Source organism: Carassius carassius, chromosome 28 (assembly GCF_963082965.1).
Source record: "Carassius carassius chromosome 28, fCarCar2.1, whole genome shotgun sequence".
NCBI lineage: Eukaryota > Metazoa > Chordata > Actinopteri > Cypriniformes > Cyprinidae > Carassius > Carassius carassius.
In genome coordinates, this window is record NC_081782.1 from 14,673,916 (window position 1) to 14,700,041 (window position 26,126).

The 26,126-nt window shown below is 43.9% G+C and overlaps 1 pseudogene; it reads left to right on the forward strand.

The window, feature by feature from the left end:
• LOC132108038 (alpha-2-macroglobulin-like) overlaps positions 1 to 26,126 on the forward strand; it is a 67,065-nt pseudogene that overhangs the window by 23,543 nt on the left and 17,396 nt on the right.

Sequence of the window (26,126 nt, forward strand, 5' to 3'; positions counted from 1 at the left end):
GTATGAACTATATAAGTTATATAGGACATAAAAGAAATTAATTTACAGTGTGGACAGCTTCATTGATTATAATAGGAATTTTGAGTGCTTAAACTCTAGCTAAACTGAAATTAGTAATATTCTTTAATGTGAATGTTCTTTGCTTGCTTTCTCCATAATTTACCTTTGTTAATTAAAGATATTTTGTTTTCACCATAGAATGTTTGTATTGAGTTATGATCACTTTAAATAAAAAATCAGTTGTATTAAATATTTAAAAATAAATTACAAAGTTTAAAAAATTACCTTCTATTAACTAAATCAAATCAATAATTGAAATGATTGTTAATAGCTGACAAATCATTTGCACTAGATCTTCTGGAAAGCTTATTGCTTACATAAAGCAACATTAGCTCAGTCAAATTCTCTGATTGGGCCTGTCCAAATACCCACACTTATGATCCGCTCTTTAACTTAGCTACAAGAATACTTTTTGTATACACCAATAACAGCTTTATTAAACCATTCTTCTCCTGCAAATTACATATTCCAACATTATCAAAGAGTACCATGACACATGCACATGCAATTCCGGTTGTGGCTAGAAAGTGATAAAGCTGAAACAGGAAGCTAACAATAAATTAAATTTTCAACCCCAATAATTAATATGCTACTATTTCATTATATTTTTTTAGTCATGATTGTGCAAGAGGTTGCAGGTTTCAAAATTTCAAAATAATACAAAATATGCAGGGTTGGAATTAGTTTGCAATTTGGATTTTTATAAGATCCCTTGTTTCCTGATAAATGCCATCTCATCTATTTCTGAAGTGCTTCTTGTTGGAAAACAATCTTACCAGAATGTTTTTCTGTTGAAATTGTGTAGGTCCATGTGTCCATTTTTTTTATTTTTTTTATAAGCTGTTAAATTATTAAGCAGTGACTCATGTAAGTTTTTTTTTTCCGTGTTTTATGTGGTGCGCTGGGCATATATTTTTAATTCCTGATTTGTTCCCTGACATGAGGCTTGTTGCAAAGCAAAAGTTAAATTTTTGTAAAATAAAACACTTCTTTTACAAAGAACACCACTTTCTCACATAACAAACTGAAGCAGCTCCTGCATAGATTGCAATATCCATTCTCGATCCAACGATTTCAACTAATTCAGCACCACCCTCATGGACAGCACCTGGTAACATCACACATAAGAAGGTATACCTCTAAGCAATCTCCTAAGGTATAGTTCGTGGGAAAACACCTAGGAATGGTATACCTTTAGTTAAGATATACATTAAGAGTCTTCATAGTGCACTAAAAGGCAACCTTATCGGGAAATACACATCAGTGCAAATACACATTATTGTCATTGCATATAACAACGAAATTTAAATTGCACTTCCCATGGTGGTAACACATAATATAACAAAACTACTGTATATTAATACATAAATACATTATAAGAAAGAACAAACAACATGATAAAATAGCTAAAATATGTCATTAAAATGCTCTAAATGCTCATGAGTTCAGGTATTTTATAGCATTTGGATAAAAACTATTAAAAAGTCTTGAGGTGCGACCCCGGAAAGATCTGTAGCGCCTTCCAGATGGCAACAAAATGAAGAGGCCGTGACCTGGATGGGAACAGTCCTGAATTATATTTTTTGCCCGCTGCATGCATCTGGTGTAATATATGTCCATGAGTGAGGGGAGTTGTGTGTGAATTATATTTTGTGCTGATTTCCTTACTCTGTCCAGCGCTTTTTTGTCAGCAGCGGTGCAGCTACTAAACCACACCAGAATATCGTGTGAGATTATACTTTGGACAGAACAGTTGTAAAAGAATAAAAGCAATTTCTGGGAGAGGTTAATTTTGTTGAGTGACCTGAGAAAGTACAGTCGCTGCTGAGCCTTCTTCACAAGGGCTGTAGTGTTGGTTGCCCAGGTGATGTCCTGTGAAATGTATGTCCCTAGGAATTTGAAGTCCTTAACCCTCTCCACAATTTCTCCATTAATGTAGATGGGGGCAAGGTCAATCTTTTTCCTGCGGAAGTCTACCACCACCTCTTTGGTCTTAGAGGCGTTGAGAGACAGGTTGTTGGTGGAGCACCAGGCGGAGAGTTTTTGGATTTCATCCCTGTAGGCGGACTCATCATTATTGTGAATAAGTCCAACTACAGTGGTGTCATCGGCAAACTTGATAATAGTATTACTTTCATGAACTGGGGTGCAGTCGTGAGTGTATAAAATGTAGAGTAAGGGGCTCAACACACAACCCTGGGGTGCCCAGTCAAAGTTGACACGAACAGAGTCATGGTCATCCGGAAGAACAATGTATTGAATGTTTCATGTTAACTCTGAATTAATTTTTTTAAATGGCTGTTTAAATATAAAGAAATGCTCAATATAATAATGCATTTTGTCAGACCTTGAATTAAAAAAAAACTCTAAATTCTACAGTAAAACCCAGTGAAAGTTGACACAGACAGATTCTTGGGTGTCCTGAAGAATAATTTGTTGAAATTTTTATGTTAATTCTTAAGAAATTAAAAAAATGCATGTAGAAAAAGCAGGAAATAGTCAGTGTTCTGTATTTTAACACTATTTTTCTCCAAAACTACACAGTAAACTTTATATTTTATAATATGCAATATTAATATGCTTTCTTAAATTATTTTTTCTTGTTTTGGGGCACATTTTAATTAAAATCTGCTGAAATATTAGTCTTCCTCAGCTTTTTGGCCACTTCATGTATCCGTACCCTAATTTAACAAATAGGCCTTCAAAACATGTCCACGGTGGCAACAGTGAGAATAAAAGTTATGCCCTGAGATTTTCCTCTGAAATGCAACTAACACCTCAAAAATGCAGAACATGCCTCTGGTTCCACAGCAACCAAAGACAAATTGTCTGATAACACTAGTTTTATGGCTCAAATGAATGCGGGCAAAGCTAATCTTGCTCAATTGTCTCTTAAACAGATTAATTTATAGTAAAACCTTTCTTTGAATGAAAACACATATGTCAGGCTTCCACTGAAATTACCCAGAACAATTGGACCAGGAACTCCACCCCCCTCCCCCCCCCCCCCCCCCCCCCAGACCTGTTGCTTTCTGTGTTTCCACCATGGTCTGAAGTACCGTGAAGACTAGGCAAATACTCTGGTGACGTAGGTCTGCACGCGTTTCTCAATAAAAAGTATGCAAATTTCAGACTTGCATCCTCGGTAGTTCGAACTTTGCGCATTTGACTTGGGAGTGTGATGACGCAAATCTGGTAATTCTGCAAACAGCAGTGTACTTGGTAACATCAGTCAGCTCGCCTTGGCTACTGCAGTTTTCCTCACTGTATATTTACAATAAAACTAAATAGGATATCAAATACCAATGCCTCCTTTTGTTTTAATAATTATAATAATAATAATAATTCATTACATTTTATATAGCGCTTTTCTAGGCACTCAAAGCGCTTTACATAGTCTGGGGGTATCTCCTCATCCACCACCAGTGTGCAGCATCCACCTGGATGATGCGACGGCAGCCATAGTGTGCCAGAACGCCCACCACACACCAGCTTACTGGTGGAGAGGAGACAGAGTGATGAAGCCAATCAGTGGATATGGGGATTGTTAGGAGGCCATGATGGTCAGAGGCCAATGGGCGAATTTAGCCAGGATGCCGTGGTCAAACCTCTACTCTTTTCGAAAGACATCCTGGGATTTTTAATGACCACAGAGAGTCAGGACCTCGGTTTAACGTCTCATCCGAAGGACGGTGCTTGTTGACAGTATAGTGTCCCCATCACTACACTGGGGCGCTAGGACCCACACAGACCACAGGGTGAGCACCCCATGCTGGCCTCACTAGCACCTCTTCCAGCAACAACCTAGTTTTCTCAGGAGGTCTCCCATCCAGGTACTGACCAGGCTCAACCCTGCTTAGCTTCAGTGGGAAACTGGTCTTGGGCTCCAGGGTGATATGGCTGTTTTCATTTAAACATAATAATAGCCGTAGAAATTTACTTAGTTCAGTGAAATTTGTGTATATAGCCATTACAATGAAACAAAATATTATATCAATTGCCTCTTTTTATTTTCATTTAACATAAAGAGTCCCTTGGCTAGTCAGAAGGACTAGCCGAGTTGACACTGCTTTAGACAGATATATGAGCACTGAATATACTGGATATATGAGTCTCCAAAATCGGCGAAACATATTTTAAAATAGGTGCTGTCTTTATAAGTAAACCACAGATTTGAGTTTTAAACAACTATATTCTTGCCTGAAATACTTTTAAAACTACATTTCATGACACAATAACAGTAATATTTTGAAAATGATCCGAATAAATAGTGGTTGAAATCAAAATGCTGCGTGAACTCTACCAATCAGCATGTTTAGTGCCCAAGTCCCGCTCCCGAAAGCTCTGGACCTTTGAAAAAGTACTACCTCGCAAGCAGGGACTTTCTGAGGGGCATTTTTTTTTTTACCAGGAAGTTTATTTAGATCCTGGTTCCTGCGGTGGCAACACATCAAGTACCAGCCCATAGTCCCTAGTTCCTGGGTAAAGTTCCAGCAGTGGAAACGCGGCTATATACTTCAGGTCATTGTGTACTGTATGTTGTTACTCTTCTTGTATGTTGTCTTTTTGTATTGTAAACCGTTTTATGCATGCTTATGATAGAACCACTTGTTCATGTAATCTTATGTGTAATCTTACCATGCTTAATATCTATGAATTTGTCTTTTGATGATCTAAACAAAACTCTATATTATATGTTGGTACATAGACAATATATTAGTGTTCTAAGAGTGTTTGCATTAACACTCAATAGAGTTCCATATAAACTTTCAGCCAAAGGACCGTAAAACTAATATCTCCAACCTCCTGGTTGGAATTTCAGCCTTTCTCATTGGACAAGCCCATCCTGAGAGGCGTGAATCTTCTCAGACCTTAAAATGCTTACGCACAGTTCCGCCCATCTTTTTCTTCTTCTGCTAAGTTTTCTCTCTTAGCCTTTTTTTCACTTTCCACTGGAAAGAAATGATTACCATCAAGTCAGAACATCTTTGGAATTCATCACTCTTCAAACCCAAAAGAACATGATCACAAGTCCAAAAACCTTAAGGCTATCAAGACTTTCATCTGAGGCTGCATCCGGACACTTGTCAACAACCAAGGCAATGCAAGGATCATACATTTAACTAAACTAAACTTTCCCCCTTTTTCCTGACCTTAATTTGTTCATTTGTAAATTCTATGGCTCTAGCTTCTGGCCTCATTTGCGTCCAGCTATTTTTAGATGTACAAAACAGTTTGTTTTGCTGCTTGACATTGACAATTGATGTGTCCTGTCATTTTATTTTAATCTGTTATCTTAATTAAGAACACCTTTTACTCCAGTTTTACCGTTTACTGCACATTGTTATTCTCCTCGTTATTTTCCTATAGCGGCTAATGAAATGGAAGTCTCACCCATAGGCTTACTTCCTACTGAAGAAAAAGTGGATAGACCCCATTATAAATGGCGATGATGGTTTTACTCAGGTGGTTAACTGACTCTTTCCATGAATGCATTCTCTGTTTTTTCTAATGGCTTCATTCATCCACTTTACTCTCCTTTTGTATTTACGCGTGAGTGTATATACAGGTAATTCTCAATAAATTAGAACGTCATGGAAAAGTTTATTTCTTTCAGTACTTAAAATCATATAGTGAAACTCATGTATTAAAGTCAGTACACACATACTGAAGTTGTTTAAGTCTTTGGTTCTTTTAATTGTGATGATTTGGGCTCACATTTAACAGAAACTTTAAAAAATCTTAACAAATTAGAATACTTTATAACACCAATAAAGCATTTTAGTACATTGTTGTCCTTCTGGAAAGTATGTTAATTTATTGTACATACATTTACATTTATTCATTTTAGCTGACGCTTTTATCCAAAGCGACTTACAATTGCTATATATGTCAGAGGTCGCACGCCTCTGGAGCAACTAGGGGTTAAGTGTCTTGCTCAGGGACACACTGGCGGTTCACAGTGGATTCGAACCCGGGTCTCCCACACCACAGGCATGCGTCTTATCCACTGCGCTAACACCACCCCTTAACATGTACTCAATACTACAGTCGTGGCCAAAAGTTTTGAGAATTACATAAATATTAGTTTTCAAAAAGTTGCTGCTAAATTGCTTTTAGATCTTTGTTTCAGTTGTTTCTGTGATGTACTGAAATATAATTACAAGCACTTCATACGTTTCAAAGGCTTTTATCGATAATTACATGACATTTATGCAAAGAGTCAGTATTTGCAGTGTTGGCCCTTCTTTTTCAGGACCTCTGCAATTCGACTGGGCATGCTCTCAATCAACTTCTGGGCCAAATCCTGACTGATAGCAACCCATTCTTTCATAATCACTTCTTGGAGTTTGTCAGAATTAGTGGGTTTTTGTTTGTCCACCCGCCTCTTGAGGACTGACCACAAGTTCTCAATGGGATTAAGATCTGGGGAGTTTCCACGCCATGGACCCAAAATTTCAACATTCTGGTCCCCGAGCTACTTAGTTATCACTTTTGCCTTATGGCATGGTGCTCCATTATGCTGGAAAATGCATTGTTCTTCACAAACTGTTGTTGGATTGTTGGAAGAAGTTGCTGTTGGAGGGTGTTTTGGTACCATTCTTTATTCATGGCTGTGTTTTTGGGCAGAAATGTGAGTGAGCCCACTCCCTTGGATGAGAAGCAACCCCACACATGAATGGTGTCAGGATGCTTTTGTCACGTACGGTGATACAAGAAACACAGGAGAGATCCAATTGCAGGTGTGAGATTTATTACAAGGGCAAATCCAAAGGGGTAAACAGTCCAGGCAGGGTCAAAACCAGAAAATCCAATAACATCAAAACAAACAAGAACACACGGGAAGAGCAGACTCTGGGAGGTATCATACATACGACAAGGACTCCGTGACAAAGACTCAGACAGATCGGGTTTAAATACACAGAAGGATAATGGGGAAACAGGAGACAGGTGGGGAACAATCAATTAACTAGAACAAGGAGGAAGGTGACCAAATAAGGGAACAGGAAGTGATGATATGATAGACACAGTGGGAACTGAGGACACCTAGTGGATACCCAGGGAACACAACCCAGACACTGTGACAGAACCCCCCCTCTACGGAGCGGCTTCCAGACGCTCCACGATAGACAAAACAGAGACCAGGAGGGAGGCGGACAGGTGGAGGCTCAGGGGGAGGGACGGAGGGCCAGAAAAGAAAAACATGGGGAACAGGCACCAGAATGTAAACACAAAACAGGAAGACCAGGAGGGAGGAGGACCGGAGGAGGTTCAGGGGAAGGGACGGAGGGCCAAATTAACAGAAAGGAACGGGGACAGAAGTGAAGAAAAAAAAAAAAAAGGCAAAAACAACAACATGAAGCCCCCCAGGGCGGAGCAGAAGACCACCACATCCTTGTGGTCGACGCCAGAGTCCTCCAGGGCGAAGCGGAAGACCACCACAACCGTGTAGTCAGGGCAAGCGCCCCCCAGGGCGGAGCAGAAGACCACCATGTCCGTGTGGTCAGAGCGGAAGCCCCCCAGGGCGGAGCAGAAGACCACCACGTCCGTGTGGTCAGAGCGGAAGCCCCCCAGGGCGGAGCAGAGGACCACCACGTCCTCGTGGTCGACGCCAGAGTCCCCCAGGGCGGAGCAGAGGACCACCACGTCCTCGTGGTCGACGCCAGAGTCCCCCAGGGCGGAGCAGATGACCACCACGCCCCTGTGGTCGATGCCGGAGTCCAACAGGGCGGAGCAGCAGACCACCCAGTGACTTGACTTGACTCTGAAAGTTCAACGGTGACCCGCCTTGTCTCTGGAAGGTCCCTGGTGACTAGTCCTGACTCTGGAAGGTCAGCAGTGACTGGCCCTGACTCTGGAGGGTCAGCGGTGACTGGCCCTGACTCTGGAGGGTCAGCGGTGACTGGCCCTGACTCTGGAGGGTCAACTGGAAACTGACTCAACTCTGGAGGGTCAACTGGAACCTGACTCGACTCTGGAGGGTCAACTGGAACCTGACTCGACTCTGGAGGGTCAACTGGACCCTGACTCGACTCAGGAGGGTCAACTGGAACCTGACTCGACTCTGGAGGGTCAACTGGAACCTGACTCGACTCTGGAGGGTCAACTGGAACCTGACTGGACTCTGGAGGGTCAACTGGAACCTGACTGGACTCTGGAGGGTCAACTGGAACCTGACTGGACTCTGGAGGGTCAACTGGAATCTGACTCGACTCTGGAGAGTTCAATGGAACCTGACTCGACTCTGGAAGGTCAACAGGAGCTAGCCCTGACTCTGGATGGTCGACGGTGACTAACCCTGACTCAGGAGGGTCCATGAACACCTGACTCGACTCTGGAGGGTCAACCGGGAACTGACTCAACTCTGGAAAGTCAATGGGCCCCTGACCTGACTTTGGACTGCCTGTGGAGACGTGAGACGCCTCGGCTTCGGGCACCGCCTCTGGAAGGGCCTCGGTAACAGCCTCGGGCACCGCCTCGGCCTCCAGAACAGCAACGGACACTGCCTCGGCATCCGGAACAGCATCGGGCACCGCCTCGGCCTCCGGAACAGCTTCGGTCACCGCCTCGGCCTCCGGAACAGCTTCGGTCACCGCCTCGGCCTCCGGAACAGCTTCGGTCACCGCCTCGGCATCGGTCACCACCTCGGCCTCTGGAAACAGCCTCGGGCACCGCCTCGGCCTCCGGAACAGCATCGGGCACCACCTCGGGAACGGCCTCCGGAACGGCATTGGGCACCGCCTCGGCCTCCGGAACAGCATCGGTCACCGCCTCGGGGGGGGGGGGGGGGACGGCCTGCTCGGGAACGTCCTCCTGGACGGCAGTGGCCCGCTCGGGAACGTTCTCCGGACCTTGAGGAACGGTAGACGCCTGTCTCCTCCTCCTCCGCCCTCTATGATGGCGAGGCGGTGGCACCTTGTCTGGAGACTCAGGCGTTGAGTCGGCCATCTTGTGCTGTGGCGCTGGGCTGGCGGCCATCTTGTGCTGTGGCTCTAAGCTGCTGGCTATCTTGTGCTGTGGCGCTGGGCTGGTGGCCATCTTGTGCTGTGGCTCTGGATTGGCGGCCATTTTGTGCTGTGGCCATTTTGTGCTGTGGCGCTGGGCTGGCGGCCATCTTCTCTGGAGACTCAGGTGTGGTTGCTGCATCCCACTGAGCACGATGGCGCAGGTAATGGGTAAACCCCCAAAAGTCCAGGATCTCCAACCCCTTCATCTCCCATTGAGGTAAAGGGTCATCCAGGCAATTATTAAATAAGTCTTTCAGTGCCACGTCATTATACCCTAATCCGACTGCCATGGTCCAAAACAATTGTGCCAGGCCACCCACCTCACTCCCCCTTTGACGAAGGGTGGTTGTTACATCCATAAATATTCCTGTGAGTGCCTGCTCTCTCTCGCTCCTTCCCTCCTTGGCTGTCAATCTCTTAGGCCCTACTCCTTTTACCCCTAGACCATTTTTAAGAGGGTCGTAACATTTAATGGGGGCTCGTCCGAGATCAATTAATACCAAAAGAGTATGTTAATTGTGGTAACTTTGTAAATGTGTTGGTGGCAAAGCAATGGACATTGCGTTGTTTGTACTGTGACAGTATAGGATTTTCTCATGTGGTGTAGTAGTGTAATTCTTATTGGTTGGTTATTAATTATGGAAGTGTTTAAGTTGCAAGATTTTGTTACCAGTCCATCTGTACAGCAAATTAATTCATGCAGGAAGCAGGATTTATTGCAGATTGCAGACCATTTTCAGATTGTCGTAAGTAAACAGTCTCTTAAAGAAGAAATAAAACAAATACTGATCTTGCGTTTGAATGAGTTGCAGGTGTTGCCTATGTCAAACGTTGGGGGCAGTGAAACAGGTGGAGATGTTAACGTGGATGGTGTGGCTCTGGCGCAATTCAGTTCTGGGGAGGAGGACAAGCGTAGTGGTGGAGATGATGCTGACGTGGAGGCCGAGGTCAAAGCCAAGGCTGGCTTACCACCGTTTGAGCCGTTTTCACCCAGTTCTGTTGATTCACGGGATGGATCGCGACTGAAGGTCCGCCTTGCCCGTTTGCATTATGAAGTGCAAGAGAGAGCCCAGGTACGCCAAGCAGAACTGAATTTGCAGTTGGAAGTACGTAAGCTGGAAATTGAGGCTGAGACGCAGGTGAAGCTGAGGCAGCTTGAGCTAGGTGCATCAAATGTTGCTACCAGCTCAGCTGTACAGCCAGTCCCCGCTCAAGTCTCTTTATTATCGTTAGAAGAGAGTCTGAAATATGAGTCTGTGAAGTCTGCTATCCTGCGAGCATATGAGTTGGTTCCGGAAGCTTATAGGCAACGTTTTAGGAAACACAAAAAGAGTCCTACACAAACATTTGTGGAATTTGCTAGGGAGAAGGGAGTGTTGTTTGATAAATGGTGCGCTGCCAGTAAAGTGAGTGATTTTGACTCCTTAAGAGAGTTGATATTGCTAGAGGAATTTAATGGATGCTTATCTGAACGCGTAGTAGTATACCTTAGTGAACAGAAGGTGACCACTTTGTCACACGCAGCGGTACTTGCAGATGAGTTTATTTTAACCCACAAGAATGTATTTGCCTGTACACGTCCTGAAAAGTTACAGATTGACAGTTCGCAATCTCAAACGTCACATTCCAGATTTAGTCCACCTCATAATAAAGAGGAGCGTGAATGTTTTTACTGTCACAAAAAAGGGCACGTGATCGCGGATTGCTTGGCGTTGAAGTGCAAGCAGCAACCACAACCAAAGAGTGTGGGGTTTGTGAAGGCTCTTAAATCTGCAGTCGCTGTGCATACTGAGGAAAGAATTGATGAGAGTTATCGGCCCTTTGTGTCGAAAGGGTTAATCTCACTGAGTGGGATAAGAGAGGACCAGGAAGAAGTAAGAATACTTAGGGACACTGGTGCCATGCAATCATTTATTTTGGCAGGTAAATTACAGCTGTCTGACAACACTTTTTGTGGCTCTAGCGTGATTGTCGTACTTGTCATAGCTGTCAGATTGTCGGGAAACCGAACCAGAGAATTCCACCTGCTCCTTTGTCTCCTATACCTGCGATTGGAGAACCGTTTGAACATGTGATGGTAGACTGCGTTGGTCCATTACCTAAGACTAAGTCTGGTAACCAATTTTTATTAACCATGATGTGTGTGGCTACCAGATTCCCAGAGGCAATTCCACTACGAAAAATCACTGCGCCTGTCATCATAAAAGCATTGGTGAAGTTCTTTTCCACGTTTGGACTTCCAAAAGTAGTGCAAACGGATCAAGGTACAAACTTTTTATCAAAACTTTTTAAACAAGTACTTGAATCACTGGCAATCTCTCACAGAGTCTCAAGTGCATACCATCCGCAGAGTCAGGGTGCACTTGAGCATTTTCACCAAACTCTTAAATCAATGCTTAAGAAATACTGCCAGGACACTGCTAAAGACTGGGATGAGGGGGTTCCCTTAGTTTTATTTGCTGTCAGAGAGACCAGTCAAGAATCTCTTGGTTTTAGCCCAGCCAAACTTGTGTTCGGACACCAAGTTAGAGGTCCACTCAAAATTCTTAAAGAACAGATTTTAGAACCCAAGTTGAGTTCAAACACTAATGTATTAGATTTTGTATGCAAAATTGTCTTCATACTGCTTGGTCGCTAGCTAGAGAATCGCTTGCTAATGCTCAGAAAGACATGAAGAGTAAATACGATAAGCAAGCGGTAGTGCGATCATTTCAACCAGGTGATGAAGTGCTTGTGCTGTTACCTGTCCCAGGATCATCTTTGTCTGCTCGTTTCTTTGGTCCTTATGTTGTGAAAAAGAGAATGAGTGAAACTGATTACATGTTGTACACACCTGATCGAAAACGAAAAACCCGTGTTTGTCACCTAAACATGTTAAAAGCTTATCATACTAGAGAGTCGTCAATCTCAAGTGCTGTGGGACAGACTGCAGGGCCCGCGGTCTCTTCTGTTGCGATAGCTGTGGATTTGGCGCCATCTCCTAGTATCTTGGGTGTGGACACAGATGGTGTGGTGCTTCGCCAGGCTTTTCAGCAGGGTACAAGGTTAGCAAATTCAGAGATTTTAGAAGATCTACGCTCCTATCTTGATCATTTGACTGTGGATCAGAGGATAGACATTGTAACATTACTTTCTGATTTCAAATGTCTGTTTGGTGATGTTCCTACACAAACAAATGTCCTGAAACATGATATTAAGGTGAATGGAGCTCGTCCTATTAAGCAACTTTCTTATCGTGTTAACTCCGTAAAAAGATCTGTTATGCGTCAAGAGGTAGAGTATTTGCTGGAAAATGATTTAGCCAAGCCCAGTTGCAGTCCCTGGATCTCTGTGCCTGCTTGTTCCCAAACCCGATGGCACCTTCAGATTCTGCACTGATTACCGTAAGGTAAATGCTGTGACTGTGCCAGACAGTTACCCGTTACCTCGATTGGAGGATTGTATAGATAACATCGGTTCTGCACGTTTCGTTACAAAACTTGATATGCTGAAAGGATATTGGCAAGTTCCACTCACCCAACAAGCTTCGGAGATTTCAGCCTTTGTAACCCCAGATAACTTCCTCCAGTATACAGCGATGTCTTTCGGGCTTAGAAATGCCCCAGCAACATTCCAGCGCCTCGTTGATATAGTTTTACGTGATGTACCAAATTGCAATGCATATCTTGACGATCTGGTGTTGTATTCGTTGAGTTGGACAGAACACATTGGACTGTTAAGAACAGTATTTGAACGACTGGTTAAAGCAAATTTAACGCTTAACCTAGCAAAATGTGAATTTGGCAAAGCAACGGTCACTTACCTGGGTAAGGAAGTTGGTCAAGGCCAAGTATGACCAGTAGAGGCCAAGGTCACGGCAATAACGGAATTTCTGGTTCCTACTACCCGTAGAGAGTTGCGGAGGTTCTTGGGTATGGCAGGCTATTATCGTAGCTTCTGTAAGAATTTATCTACTGTCGTGAGTCCACTTACTTCATTACTCAGCCCTTCTAAAACTTATGAGTGGTCTGCTGAGAGTCAGCATGCTTTTGATTCAGTCAAAACTTTGATGTGTAATGCCCCTGTTTTAATGGCACCTGATTGTACTCGCGTTTTTAGATTGGAGGTTGATGCCAGCGCCGTGGGTGCTGGTGCCGTTCTTATTCAGGAGGATGAGAATGGGATAGAACATCCCATTAGTTATTTTTCTCGTAAGTTTAATAAACATCAGCTAAATTACTCAACAATTGAAAAAGAAGCTCTTGCTTTATTGTTCGCATTACAACACTTTGTCTACCTTGGTTCCAGTAGTCTTCCGATTGTGGTTTATACAGATCACAATCCTCTTGTGTTTTTAACTCGAATGTGCAACCACAATCAGCGTTTAATGCGCTGGGCTCTTATTGTCCAGAGCTACAATTTAGAAATCAGACATAAGAAGGGTTCAGAGAATGTCTTAGCTGATGCTCTCTCAAGAGCATAGTTGGGTATGGTGTTTATTTTTACAAATGAGTTTGTTCTTAAGGATGGGAGTGTTACATCCATAAATATTCCTGTGAGTGCCTGCTCGCTCTCGCTCCTTCCCTCCTTGGCTGTCAATCTCTTAGGCGCCTCCCTTGTCTGCTGATTGGCTCTGGAAGCTGTCCGTCTGCATTAATCAATGTGACACCGACCTATCCAGTGCCAGTAAAGTTTCCACCATCAGATAAAAGGACCTGCAAGGAAGTGAACTGGAGACCTTTTTTGCTTCCTGGGGTTTTGTTGTTACTTGTTTCTTGATTTGATTTGTTTCTTTGTTTATGCCAAATTTCAATTTGTTTGTTTTAACCATTTTTCTTTTGAACCTTTCCTCTTTTTGATTTGCCATTTTGTTTGTTTTTGTCACTTTGTGACTTGGATGGTGTTGCTCTTTGAGCTTTGCTGAGCTTAGGCTCTAGGACGTTTACTCCTTACCCAAGAGGAAGGTGGATAGAAAAGATGTCGTGCGACTTCCATTGTGCAACATTTAGGTAACTCGATCTGTTTAGACACCCTAGGTAAGAGGTGAACGCCACCCCTTGTTTGTTTGGTTTTTATTAGTTGAGAATAGGGAAGTTTATAGTGCTTGGCGCTCTTTAATGATTTATATTCTTTTTGGTAGTTATTTGGGTTTTCACGTTGTACAATAAATCACATTTGTTGGCAACTGGTGTCTCTGCATTGTATCTTGCTGCCTCCATCAGTTTTACAGGTTTACCGCAAAATTTTTGAATGTTACTCCTTTTACCCCTAGACCATTTTTAAGAGGGTCGTAACAGTGGTCAAGTTTCGGAATCTCCCCCTCCGTTCCTCCATGGTGGCTGGGGAACAGATTTCGAAATCCCACACCGCTGGATCTAGGCATGACGGAGTCCTTCTGTCACGTACGGTGATACAAGAAACACAGGAGAGATCCAATTGCAGGTGTGAGATTTATTACAAGGGCAAATCCAAAGGGGTAAACAGTCCAGGCAGGGTCAAAACCAGAAAATCCAATAACATCAAAACAAACAAGAACACACAGGAAGAGCAGACTTTGGGAGGTATCATACATACGACAAGGACTCCGTGACAAAGACTCAGACAGACCGGGTTTAAATACACAGAAGGATAATGGGGAAAAAGGAGACAGGTGGGGAACAATCAATTAACTAGAACAAGGAGGAAGGTGACCAAATAAGGGAACTGTCAGGGCTCAGGTTTGATCTGTCCCTCGCTCCTGCTGGAGCCTTTGTTTTTGTTTCTGTTTGCACGTGTCTGCCAAGATCAGCTGTTTGCTTTTTGCGATCGACGTGGTTGTGCACGTGTTGATTTGTTTTGTTTTTCACTTGCGCGTGCCAGCCGCATTCAGCTGATTGCGCTTTGCAATCAGTGCGGTTGTGTATGCGTTCTCAGCTGTTTGTCATTTCCTCAATTATTTTTTCCTTATTTAAATCTCATGTTTTCTCTTTGTCTTTGCCAGTGTGTTTTGTTGTTGACGCTTTTTATGCGTTTCTTGTTTTGATTCATCAGTTATAGTTTTGTATTTTTTTTCTCAGTTTCTCTTTTTTTTCTGCTCAGTTATTTCAACTGCTGTCTGGATTGTCTATGCTCCTTGACCAGTGGTCTGTTCATCGGGGCTTTTTGGATTGTTTGCTCTGGATTATTATCTAGATTTGTGGATCTCTCTGAATCTGCCTGGGCTATCATCTTTAATGACCATCGCCTGATACTGACTACCGCTCGCCTGGAACATATCTGTTTGGACTCTGATCTCCTCTATTGAGTTCTGGTATTGTGGATCTGGAATTCAGCAGTTCGAATTACCAATGAATAAAACTCTTGTTCCATTTCTACTGCATCTGGGTCCTTCATTTCAGCAACACCTGACAGGAACAGGAAGTGATGATATGATAGACACCGTGGGAACTGAGGACACCTAGTGGATACCCAGGGAACACAACCCAGACACTGTGATAGCTTTACTGTTGGCATGACACAGGACTGATGGTAGCGCTCACCTTTTCTTCTCCGGACAAGCCTTTTTCCAGATGCCCCAAACAATCAGAAAGGGGCTTCATCAGAGAATATGACTTTGCCCCAGTCCTCAGCAGTCCATTCACTGTACTTTCTGCAGAAGATCAATCTGTCCCTGATGTTTTTTTGGAGAGAAGTGGCTTCTTTGCTGACCTTCTTGACACCAGGCCATCTTCCGAAAGTCTTGGCCTCACTGTGCGTGCAGATGCGCTCACAACTGCCTGCTGCCATTCCTGAGCAAGCTCTGCACTGGTGGCACTCCGATCCAGCTTTAGGAGACGATCCTGGCGCTTGCTGGACTTTCTTGGACGCCCTGAAGCCTTCTTTACAAGAATTTAACCTCTTTCCTTGAAGTTCTTGATGATCCTATAAATTGTTGATTTAGGTGCAATCTTAGTAGCCACAATATCCTTGCCTGTGAAGCCATTTTTATGCAACGCAATGATGGCTGCACGCGTTTCTTTGCAACTTAACTTCTTTTGCAAACTTAACTTCATTTCCAATATTTATGTAATTCTCAAAACTTTTGGCCACGACTGTAGGTAGGGGCTCCTTTTGCTTCAATTACTGCCTCAATTCAGTGGGGCATGCAGGTGATGAGTTTGTGGCACTACTGAGGTGGTATTGAAGCCCAGGTTTCTTTGACAGTGGCTTTCAGCTTATCTGCATTTTTTGGTCTGTTTTTTCTCATTTTCCTCTTGACAATACCCCATAGATTCGCCAACTTTTGGTGCTTTTGGCAGTGTGGGCAGTTGCCAATTCCTGCTAGAAAATGAAATTAGCATCTTCAAACAGCTGGTTAGCAGAAGGAAGCATGAACTGCTCCAAAATGTATTGGTAAATTGGTGAAGTGACTTTGGTTTTCAAAAACACAATGGGCAAACACCAGCAGATGGCATTGCACCCCAAATCATCACAGACTGTGGAAACTCAACACTGGACTTCATGCAACTTGGGCTATGTTTTTCTCCACCCTTCCTCCAGACTCTAGGACCTTGGTTTCTAAATGAAATACAAAACTTGCTCTCATCTGAAAAGAGGACCACTGGGCAACAGTCCAGTTCTTCTTCTCCTTAGCCCAGGTAAGATGCCTCTGACATTGTCTGTGGTTAAGCAAATTCCTTGACACGTTTGTGTGTGGTGGCTCTTGATGCCTTGACCCCAGGCTCAGTCCATTTCTTAGGAAGTTCACTCAAATTCTTGAATCGATTTTGCTGGATAATCCTCATATGGTTCCAGTTCTCTCAGTTGGTTGTGCATCTTTTTCTTCCACACTTTTTCTGTTAACATGCTTGTTAATACAGCACTCGGTGAACAGCCAGCTTCTTTGGCAATGAATGTTGAATTACTGAAACAAACTAACTTTTCCACAACATTCTAATTATATGTTTGTTAGACTATCCATCCATCCATCCATCCATCTTCTTCCGCTTATCCGGGGCCGGGTCACGGAGGCAGCAGTCTAAGCAGAGAACCCCAGACTTCCCTCTCCCTAGACACTTCCTCCAGCTCTTCTGGGGGGACACCGAGGCGTTCCCAGGCCAGCCGGGAGACATAGTCTCTCCAGCGTGTCCTAGGTCTTCCCCGGGGTCTCCTCCCAGTGGGACACGCCCGGAACACCTTCCCGGGAAGGCGTCCAGGAAGCATCCGGAACAGATGCCCGAGCCACCTCAACTGACCCCTCTCTATGTGGAGGAGCAGCGGCTCTACTCTGAGCTCCTCCCGGGTGTCTGAGCTTCTCACCCTATCTCTAAGGGATCGCCCAGCCACCCTGCGGAAAAAGCTCATTTCGGCCGCCTGTATCCGGGATCTTGTCTTTTCGGTCATGACCCAAAGCTCATGACCATAGGTGAGAGTAGGAACGTAGATTGACCGGTAAATCGAGAGCTTCGCCTTGCGGCTCAGCTCTTTCTTCACCACGACAGACCGGTACATCGATCGCATTACTACAGAAGCTGCACCGATCCGTCTGTCAATCTCCCGTTCCATCCTTCCCTCACTCGTGAACAAGACCCCAAGATACTTAAACTCCTCCACTTGAGGCAGGAACTCTCCACCAACCTGAAGTGGGCAAGCCACCCTTTTCCGACTGAGGACCATGGCCTCGGATTTGGAGGTGCTGATTCTCATCCCAGCTGCTTCACACTCGGCTGCAAACCGTCCCAGTGCATGCTGAAGGTCCTGGCTTGATGAGGCCAACACGACAACATCATCCGCAAAGAGCAGAGACGAAATCATGTTGTCACCAAACCTGACCCCCTCCGGCCCCTGGCTGCGCCTAGAAATTCTGTCCATAAAAATCATGAACAGAACCGGCGACAAAGGGCAGCCCTGCCGGAGTCCAACACGCACCGGGAACAAGTCTGACTTACTGCTGGCAATACGAACCAAGCTCCTGCTCCGGTCGTACAGGGACCGGATAGCCCTTTGCAAAGGGACCAGGACCCCATACTCCCGGAGCACCCTCCACAGGCCGCCGCGAGGGACACAGTCGAATGCCTTCTCCAAATCCACAAAGCACATGTGGACTGGTTGGGCAAACTCCCATGAACCCTCCAGCACCCTGTAGAGGGTATAGAGCTGGTCCAGTGTTCTACGGCCTGGACGAAAACCACACTGTTCCTCCTGAATCCGAGGTTCTACTATTGGCCGGATTCTCCTCTCCAGTACCCTGGCATAGACTTTCCCAGGGAGGCTGAGAAGTGTGATCCCCCTGTAGTTGGAACACACCCTCCGGTCCCCCTTCTTAAAAAGAGGGACCACCACCCCGGTCTGCCATCCCAGAGGCACCGTCTCCGACTGCCACGCGATGCTGCAGAGGCGTGTCAGCCAAGACAGCCCCACAACATCCAGAGACTTGAGGTACTCAGGGCGGATCTCATCCACCCCCGGTGCCTTGCCACCAAGGAGTTTCTTGACTACCTTGGTGACTTCAGCTTGGGTGATGAACGAGTCCACATCTGAGCCCTCAGCCTCTGCTTCCTCAATGGAAGACGTGACAGCGGGATTGAGGAGATCCTCGAAGTATTCCTTCCACCGTCCAACGACATCCCCAGTTGAGGTCAACAGCTCCCCACCTCTACTGTAAACAGCGTTGGTAGGGCACTGCTTCCCTCTCCTGAGGCGCCGGACGGTTTGCCAGAATCTCTTCGAGGCCGACCGATAGTCCTTCTCCATGGCCTCACCGAACTCCTCCCAGGCCCGAGTTTTTGCCTCCCCAACCACCCGGGCTGCAGTCCGCTTGGCCTGCCGGTACCTGTCAGCTGCCTCAGGAGTCCCACAAGCCAACCAGGCCCGATAGGACTCCTTTTTCAGCTTGACGGCATCCCTTACTTCCGGTGTCCACCACCGGGTTCGGGGATTGCCGCCTCGACAGGCACCGGAGACCTTACGGCCACAGCTCCGAGCGGCCGCTTCGACAATGGAGGTGGAGAACATGGTCCACTCGGACTCAATATCTCCAGCCTCCCTCGGGATCCGGTCGAAGCTCTGCCGGAGGTGGGAGTTGAAGATCTTTCTGACAGGAGACTCGGCCAAACGTTCCTAGCAGACCCTCACAGTACGTTTGGGTCTGCTGAGTCTGTCCAGCTTCCTCCCCCGCCATTGGATCCAACTCACCACCAGGTGGTGATCAGTTGACAGCTCCACCCCTCTCTTCACCCGAGTGTCCAAGAGATACGGCCGGAGGTTGGATGAAACGACCACAAAGTCGATCATCGACCTACGGCCTAGGGTGTCCTGGTGCCACGTGTACTGATGGACACCCTTATGCTTGAACATGGTGTTCGTTATGGACAAGCTGTAACTAGACCAGAAGTCCAATAACTTAACACTGCTCGGGTTCAGATCAGGGGGGCCGTTCCTCCCAATCACGCCCCTCCAGGTGTCACTGTCGTTGCCCACGTGGGCGTTGAAGTCCCCCAGTAAAACGACGGAGTCCCCAGTCGGAGCACTTTCCAGCACCCCTCCCAGAGACTCCAAGAAGGCCGGGTACTCTGCACCGCCGTTCGGCCCGTAGGCACAAATGACAGTGAGAGACATATCCCCGACCCAAAGGCGCAGGGAAGCGACCCTCTCATTCACCGGGGTAAACTCCAACACATGGCAGCTGAGCTGGGGGGCTATAAGCAAACCCACACCCGCCCGCCGCCTCTCACCATGGGCAACTCCAGAGTGGTGAAGAGTCCATCCTCTCTCGAGGAGTGTGGTTCCAGAGCCCAAGCTGTGCGTAGAGGTGAGCCCGACTATCGCTAGTCGGAACCTCTCAACCTCACGCACAATCTCGGGCTCCTTCCCCGCCAGTGAGGTGATGTTCCACGTCCCTAGAGCTATTTCCATGTCCAGGGATCGGGCTGTCGAGGCCCCTGCCTTCGACTGCCGCCCGATTCTCTACGCACCGGCCCCTTATGGTCCCTCCTGTAGGTGGTGAGCCCACGGGAAGGCGACCCCACGTCGCTCCTTCGGGCTGAGCCCGGCCGGACCCCGTGGGGGGAGGCCCAGCCACCAGGCGCTCGCATACGAGCCCCAACCCCGGGCCTGGCTCCAGGGTGGGGCCCCAGCTGCACCATACCGGGCGACGTCACGGTCCTATGATTTAATTTCCTCATAAGGGGTTTCTGAACCGCTCTTAGTCTGACCCGTCGCCTAGGACCTGTTTGCCTTGGGAGACCCTACCAGGGGCATATAGCCCCGGACAACATAGCTCCTAGGGTCATTCGGGTACTCAAACCCCTCCACCACGTTAAGGTGGCAGTTCAAGGAGGGGTTTTTCTAGTGTTGTTAGACTAGTTTGTGTTATTGTTTAGTTAATAAAACTCTTGTGCATTTCTGATTCTGGCTTGCAAATCAATTGTCCCTTTATGATTTGATCCTTGCTATATGCTCTAATGCATTATTAGACTACTGTATGAAGGTTGTTTTCTGTGGCCACAAAAATATCCTTTCTTAGATTTTATATGAAATTACACTAAATGTTTACTGGACGAACAGATAAGTTGATGGCACTTTAATTCTGCTACTACTGGCAGCTCATATAAATAGTTGTAATTAATCATAATTAATTGTAATTATTTATATACATTTCCCTTTTGAGCTAATTTACTACAATCTCTTTGTATTTGAGACTTTAGTCTTTGCAACTTTACAGATCTTCATGCACCAAGAGCTTGTAACACTCCAAAGAGAAAGGAAAAATTAAATTGCATCATATGATCCCTTTAAACCCAATACAATTTCCATTACAGGCAGTAAAATCATTACAAATTATGTGATGCTTTCTATTTTTTTTTTTTTTTCATCAGAGGATCGAAATAAATGTATTTTTGTATGAAATAAAATACTTGAAATCTTCATAAAAAGAGCAGAATGCAAAAATATATAACAATAAAAAACATAAACATAGAATCTAGAAACCTGATACAACAGAAATTTTCAATTTGATTATGTATGTGTGTGTGTCTGTGTGTCTGTCAAACTAATCAGACTAATCACTTTATTGGCTACTTCTTTTACTGCATTTTCTTACTCAATAGCTCTCAAATGTAATCCAAATCTAGGATCGCTACTTTATGAAGGTATATTAATGCCAAATAGATTTGCATACGGAGGGTATGAGTTGTGGAAGTGTACAAAAAAACTTTGAGCGTAAATTAAATTTGCATGTGCAAAGGTAAGCTTTGTGAAGGTGTAAATTGCCTTTCAAGCCTGAGAAAAAAATTATTTGTTGTTTTCCCTAAAAATACAGTCAGAAGTACCGCAAGTCTGTGAACAGTGATTTGCAAGTGAAAACAACAGTGTGTGTGAAAAAACTTACTGTTGCAAATGTCTAAATGACGTGTTGTGCACGTGGGGCAAAAAGTTCCTTAAATAAACCGATATGTACACCTTTCTTTTCTCTGCACTTACAATTTTGGCATGGTTCTCTCACTGACTGAGTTTTGCAAGCGTGAGGCTCTCGCTGACTCTCCATTTACTCTTATCTGATTAGTAAATAAACATATCATATGCCAAAACATTAATCTTAATTTAGTTCCGGATCGTTTTCGCTGCCAGAATGGTACTTTTAATGGACACATAGGCGACATTAAAGGGATAGTTCACCCAATAAAAGAAAATTATGTCATTAATGACTCATCCTCATGTCGTTCCAAACTCGTAAGACCTCAGTTCATCTTCGGAACATATTTAAGATAAGATATTTTAGATTTAGTTCGAGAGCTCTCAGTCCCTCCTTTAAAGGGACTCTGCTTATCTATAGTTAGAAAGACAATAAAAACATCTTCAAAGTAGTCCATATGACATCAGAGGGTCAGTTAGAATTTTTTGAAGCATCAAAAATACATTTTGGTCCAAAAATACTTTTTGAACCAGTTCACCAAATCAAACTGAATCGTTTGAAACGGTTTGCGTCTCCAATACGCATTAATCCACAAATGACTTAAGCTGTTAACTTTTTTAATGTGGCTGACACTCCCTCTGAGTTCAAACAAACCAATATCCCGGAGTAATTCATGTACTCAAACAGTACACTGACTGAACTGCTGTGAAGAGAGAACTGAAGATGAACACTGAGCCGAGCCAGATAACGAATGAATGATTGACTCGAAGAATGCAGATCATATTTATTTTGCTTTAGCATGAAGCTGCAGTTTCACAATACTTTAATTACACTTATGAGTAACAGTAAAATGCTCCAGCCACTTTTATCTTCATGTCTTTTGCTTGCCATCACAAGCCCACTCTCCTTTGTGTCAGTTTTAGTTTCTTAAAAGCAATAAGTGCATTAGCCTTTTATCTGACACTTTTTCTTTGATGTTGAACCACTCCGCCCCTGCCCAGCAGTCAAAGCGGCATTTTGTTGCAAAAGTGTGGTCTCAGAAGAAGGCTGCAAGGGTTAAGGGTGACATTTGGTACAGGGCCATACAAGTGCTGCAAAATCCAGGTTGTGGCTCACTTGACCACAGTAGTTTTGCGGCACTGTTAAGCCTAAAAAAACATGGTTCAACAGTATTTTCCATATAAATGTTATCTTAAGCATTTTAGCACTTCGGGTTTTCTCTCAGAGTCAATGGTTTTTTTGAAAGTGAGTTTGGTTATTATTATATTGTACACTTAACTTTTTTAAGTGAAAGTGACGTGACATTCAGCCAAGTATGGTGACCCATACTCAGAATTTGTGCTCTGCATTTAACCCATCCGAAATGCACACACACAGAGCAGTGAACACACACACACACACCCGGAGCAGTGGGCAGCCATTTTTTTTATGCTGCGGCGCCCGGGGAGCAGTTGGGGGTTCGATGCCTTGCTCAAGGGCACCTAAGTCGTGGTTTATTGAAGGTGGAGAGAGAACTGTACATGCACTCCCCCAACCCACAATTCCTGCCAGCCCGGGACTCGAACTCACAACCTTTCGATTGGGAGTCCGACTCTCTAACCATTATGCCACATTCAAGGCGCCATCCAGATTGTCGGGAGCAGCTGGGGTTAGGTGTCAAGGTGCTCAAGGACACCTCGACACTTGGTCAGGTGGAGCCGGGGATTGAACCACCAACCTTCCAGTTTGTAGACAACCTACATGAACCACTGAGCCACTGCCGCCCAAATCCCCTAAATCCCCTAAATCCCCTAAAATAAGGTCCGGAGTTCACACAAGCTCAAGATACTTTCACGTTTTATTATATGACATAAAACACACCAGTTTCACCCCACTCATTATTTTTAAACTGATACATTTCTTTAAAAAAATCAGGTTGCTAATGAGTTGCTAAATGGGACTACAGGCACTGTCAGAGACATATATGGCTGTATCATACACCCGGTGCCAGGCACAATGTGAAGTGTTTTTTGATAGTTTCAGCCCGACGCAGTTATCATTTTCATGTCCTGTGTCACGTTGTTTAAATAGCAAATGCATTTGTGCGCTCATGGGCATGCTGGCCTGAAAACGAGGTGTGTTCAGGCGCATTATTAGCGTGTTGCTATTTTGAGGCAACTGAAAATGGACTTGGCTTTAGACCAGGTTTTAGTTAGTCAGTTGCACAGTCTATTTCAGTTGCCTTTCTTTTCTTTTTTTTGGTATTTAAAGAGTGCGTTCGTATAGGTGGGTCCACAACGCATCCACAACCATACACTCTGCTTATTACACACAGACCCACATGGAAAAAATACTATAGTAATTTATAGTAAATCCTTTAGTGTTTTTAAACCATTCTATAGTAAAGTACTTTAATTAATTTTTTGTGGTATTTCTATAGTTGCTGTGGTAATATAACAACTATAGTAATGTAAACAAATTACTTTACTTTTGAAACATTTAAAGCAGGCAGGGTTAATGTTACAGTGGTACTCAACACTGATTACTGTCAGTCCTTCTTCACTTGAATTAAGGTTATAATAATTTAATTGTAAAGTACAACCACCTCAGAATTGGACTTTAGCAGCTCTTTTTACTTTTTCTTTTACTTTTTAAGGTTAAATACATGTTTAAAATCATAAGATAAAGTTTAATAGCTTTTTTTTTTTTAATTAAATCTTTGCATAGTCATGACAGGAAACACTGGCATCTAACAATGCATTAAAGAATAATAATAATAATAATATACATAAACCAAAATAGGAAATGAAGCAGTTATCGAATAAGCATGTGTCCTATTCTGTGTCCTCAACTCCTGAAACATTGGTGTCTCATATTTTAAATATGTATGTGTGAAAATATTAAGATGCAACTCCCTTTGTAATCATTAAAATTTTCATAATTAACTGTGATTTAATTCCACATTTTTTTCTAAGTAACTGTAATAGATTACAGTTACATTCATTTCATAATTAAATTACGTAATTTAGTTACTCCTGTTTGCTGGGGAACACACCATCCAGAAGCGGTGCACTCATGGGGGTAGGGATAATATGATCCGAGAATGAAACTACACTCGTGATATAAAACACACAGGTCTGTTAAGAACAATACTTTTAATATAGACCGATTATTATTAGTATCATGTGTAAAATTACTGATTAACATGGCGGATAAAAGCAGCTTGTTTATAAATACTTGTTTATATATATATATATATATATATATATTTATACCAACATTATATTACTACAGAGCTCAGGTAATTTTTCAAAATTGTGGTTTGCCAGTTTCAATTCTCATATATGGCACACTGCCTTTGTCTTGTCCTCACTCAGTTTAAAGTGCTCCCACACAGCTGAGGTCTTCAGCATTTTTGTCTTCTCTTCCAGATGAACTTTATCATGACGTTCATGATTTTCCACTGTAATGCTTATAACGCAGCTCTTTGGAATGTAATACAAATGCATAATTTTAATGAGCTGAGGTTTCAGAAGCTATATTAGAAGAGGTCGAAGGATTTGCAGATATGAAGAAACATTTACTCTGAGTGGGTGTAGGGGATTCTTGATCCTTGATTTCAGTATTGTTTGTTGACTCTGGAAAGAGCCCTAGGAGTATTTTGTGTGTGTGTGTGTGTGTGTGTGTGTGGTTTGTTCATATGATGATGATGTGTATATTTTACAATTTTCTGTAGGGTGTGTTTGATAAAAACAATATAAAATAAAATCTAAAAATAAATAAAAACGTTCTCTTATAATGGCAACATAAATTCATCATAAACTTTGAGTTGTTAAACCGTCAAATGTTTTGTAAATATCTAGAGTTGTTCCGATTCCGATACTAGTATCGGAAATATCTCCGATACCACAACAAATTCTGGCATTGGCCTGGACATTGGAGTACATGAACCCATATACCGATCCGATACCATTTTCAAGACCTAGTTATGAACGCTAGCTTTGCCTAACCGCTGCACGGTTCTTCTTCGCTGCTCAGAATGCATTGCAAACACAGGACGATGTGCTGTAATGCCACAAGCAACCCCTGTTTAGAGCAGCGAAGAAGAAATGAAAACGCGTTAGCAGCACTGATCTATATATGACTGGATCGCTCATCGCGTTCTAAACTGCCAACAGACAGTGAAGCCGCTTCTATATTACAGATCAGTGGTTAGCAGTATGTCCGCTGTTTAGCAGTATTTCAGACTGGACCAACCAGACAGTAAAACGGCGACTAGGGATGCCACAAGTACTGGCACTTCACTACCAAGACGGTGCTGAAAATTTTAAAATGTGATGATACCAGCGTCTCTGTAGAACCGGTAGTAAGTTTGAGTATATTCGTTACCCGCAGCTGCGTTCAGTCGCTTCCGTGTTAGTCTAAGCGCAGGGCTCCAGACTGTAGCCGAATATATATACTAGTGTCTGTGAATATTAAACTGCAAAATACTATTTAAATATTACTCCTGCAAAGTCTACATCTCTGTGGGAGACGGGCGCAGATGCACGGGAGCTCGCTGTTTTGTGGCTTCTGCCGTGTGTCACTATATGAGGACATGAACGCATAAACCGTCACTTCATGAGAATTTAACGTTTCATTTGAGAAAACTGTCATATCATAAACACAGACACTCAAAGATCTTCATAGCGAGTAAATTGACGATATATTAAGCTACTGTTGTAGCCTAC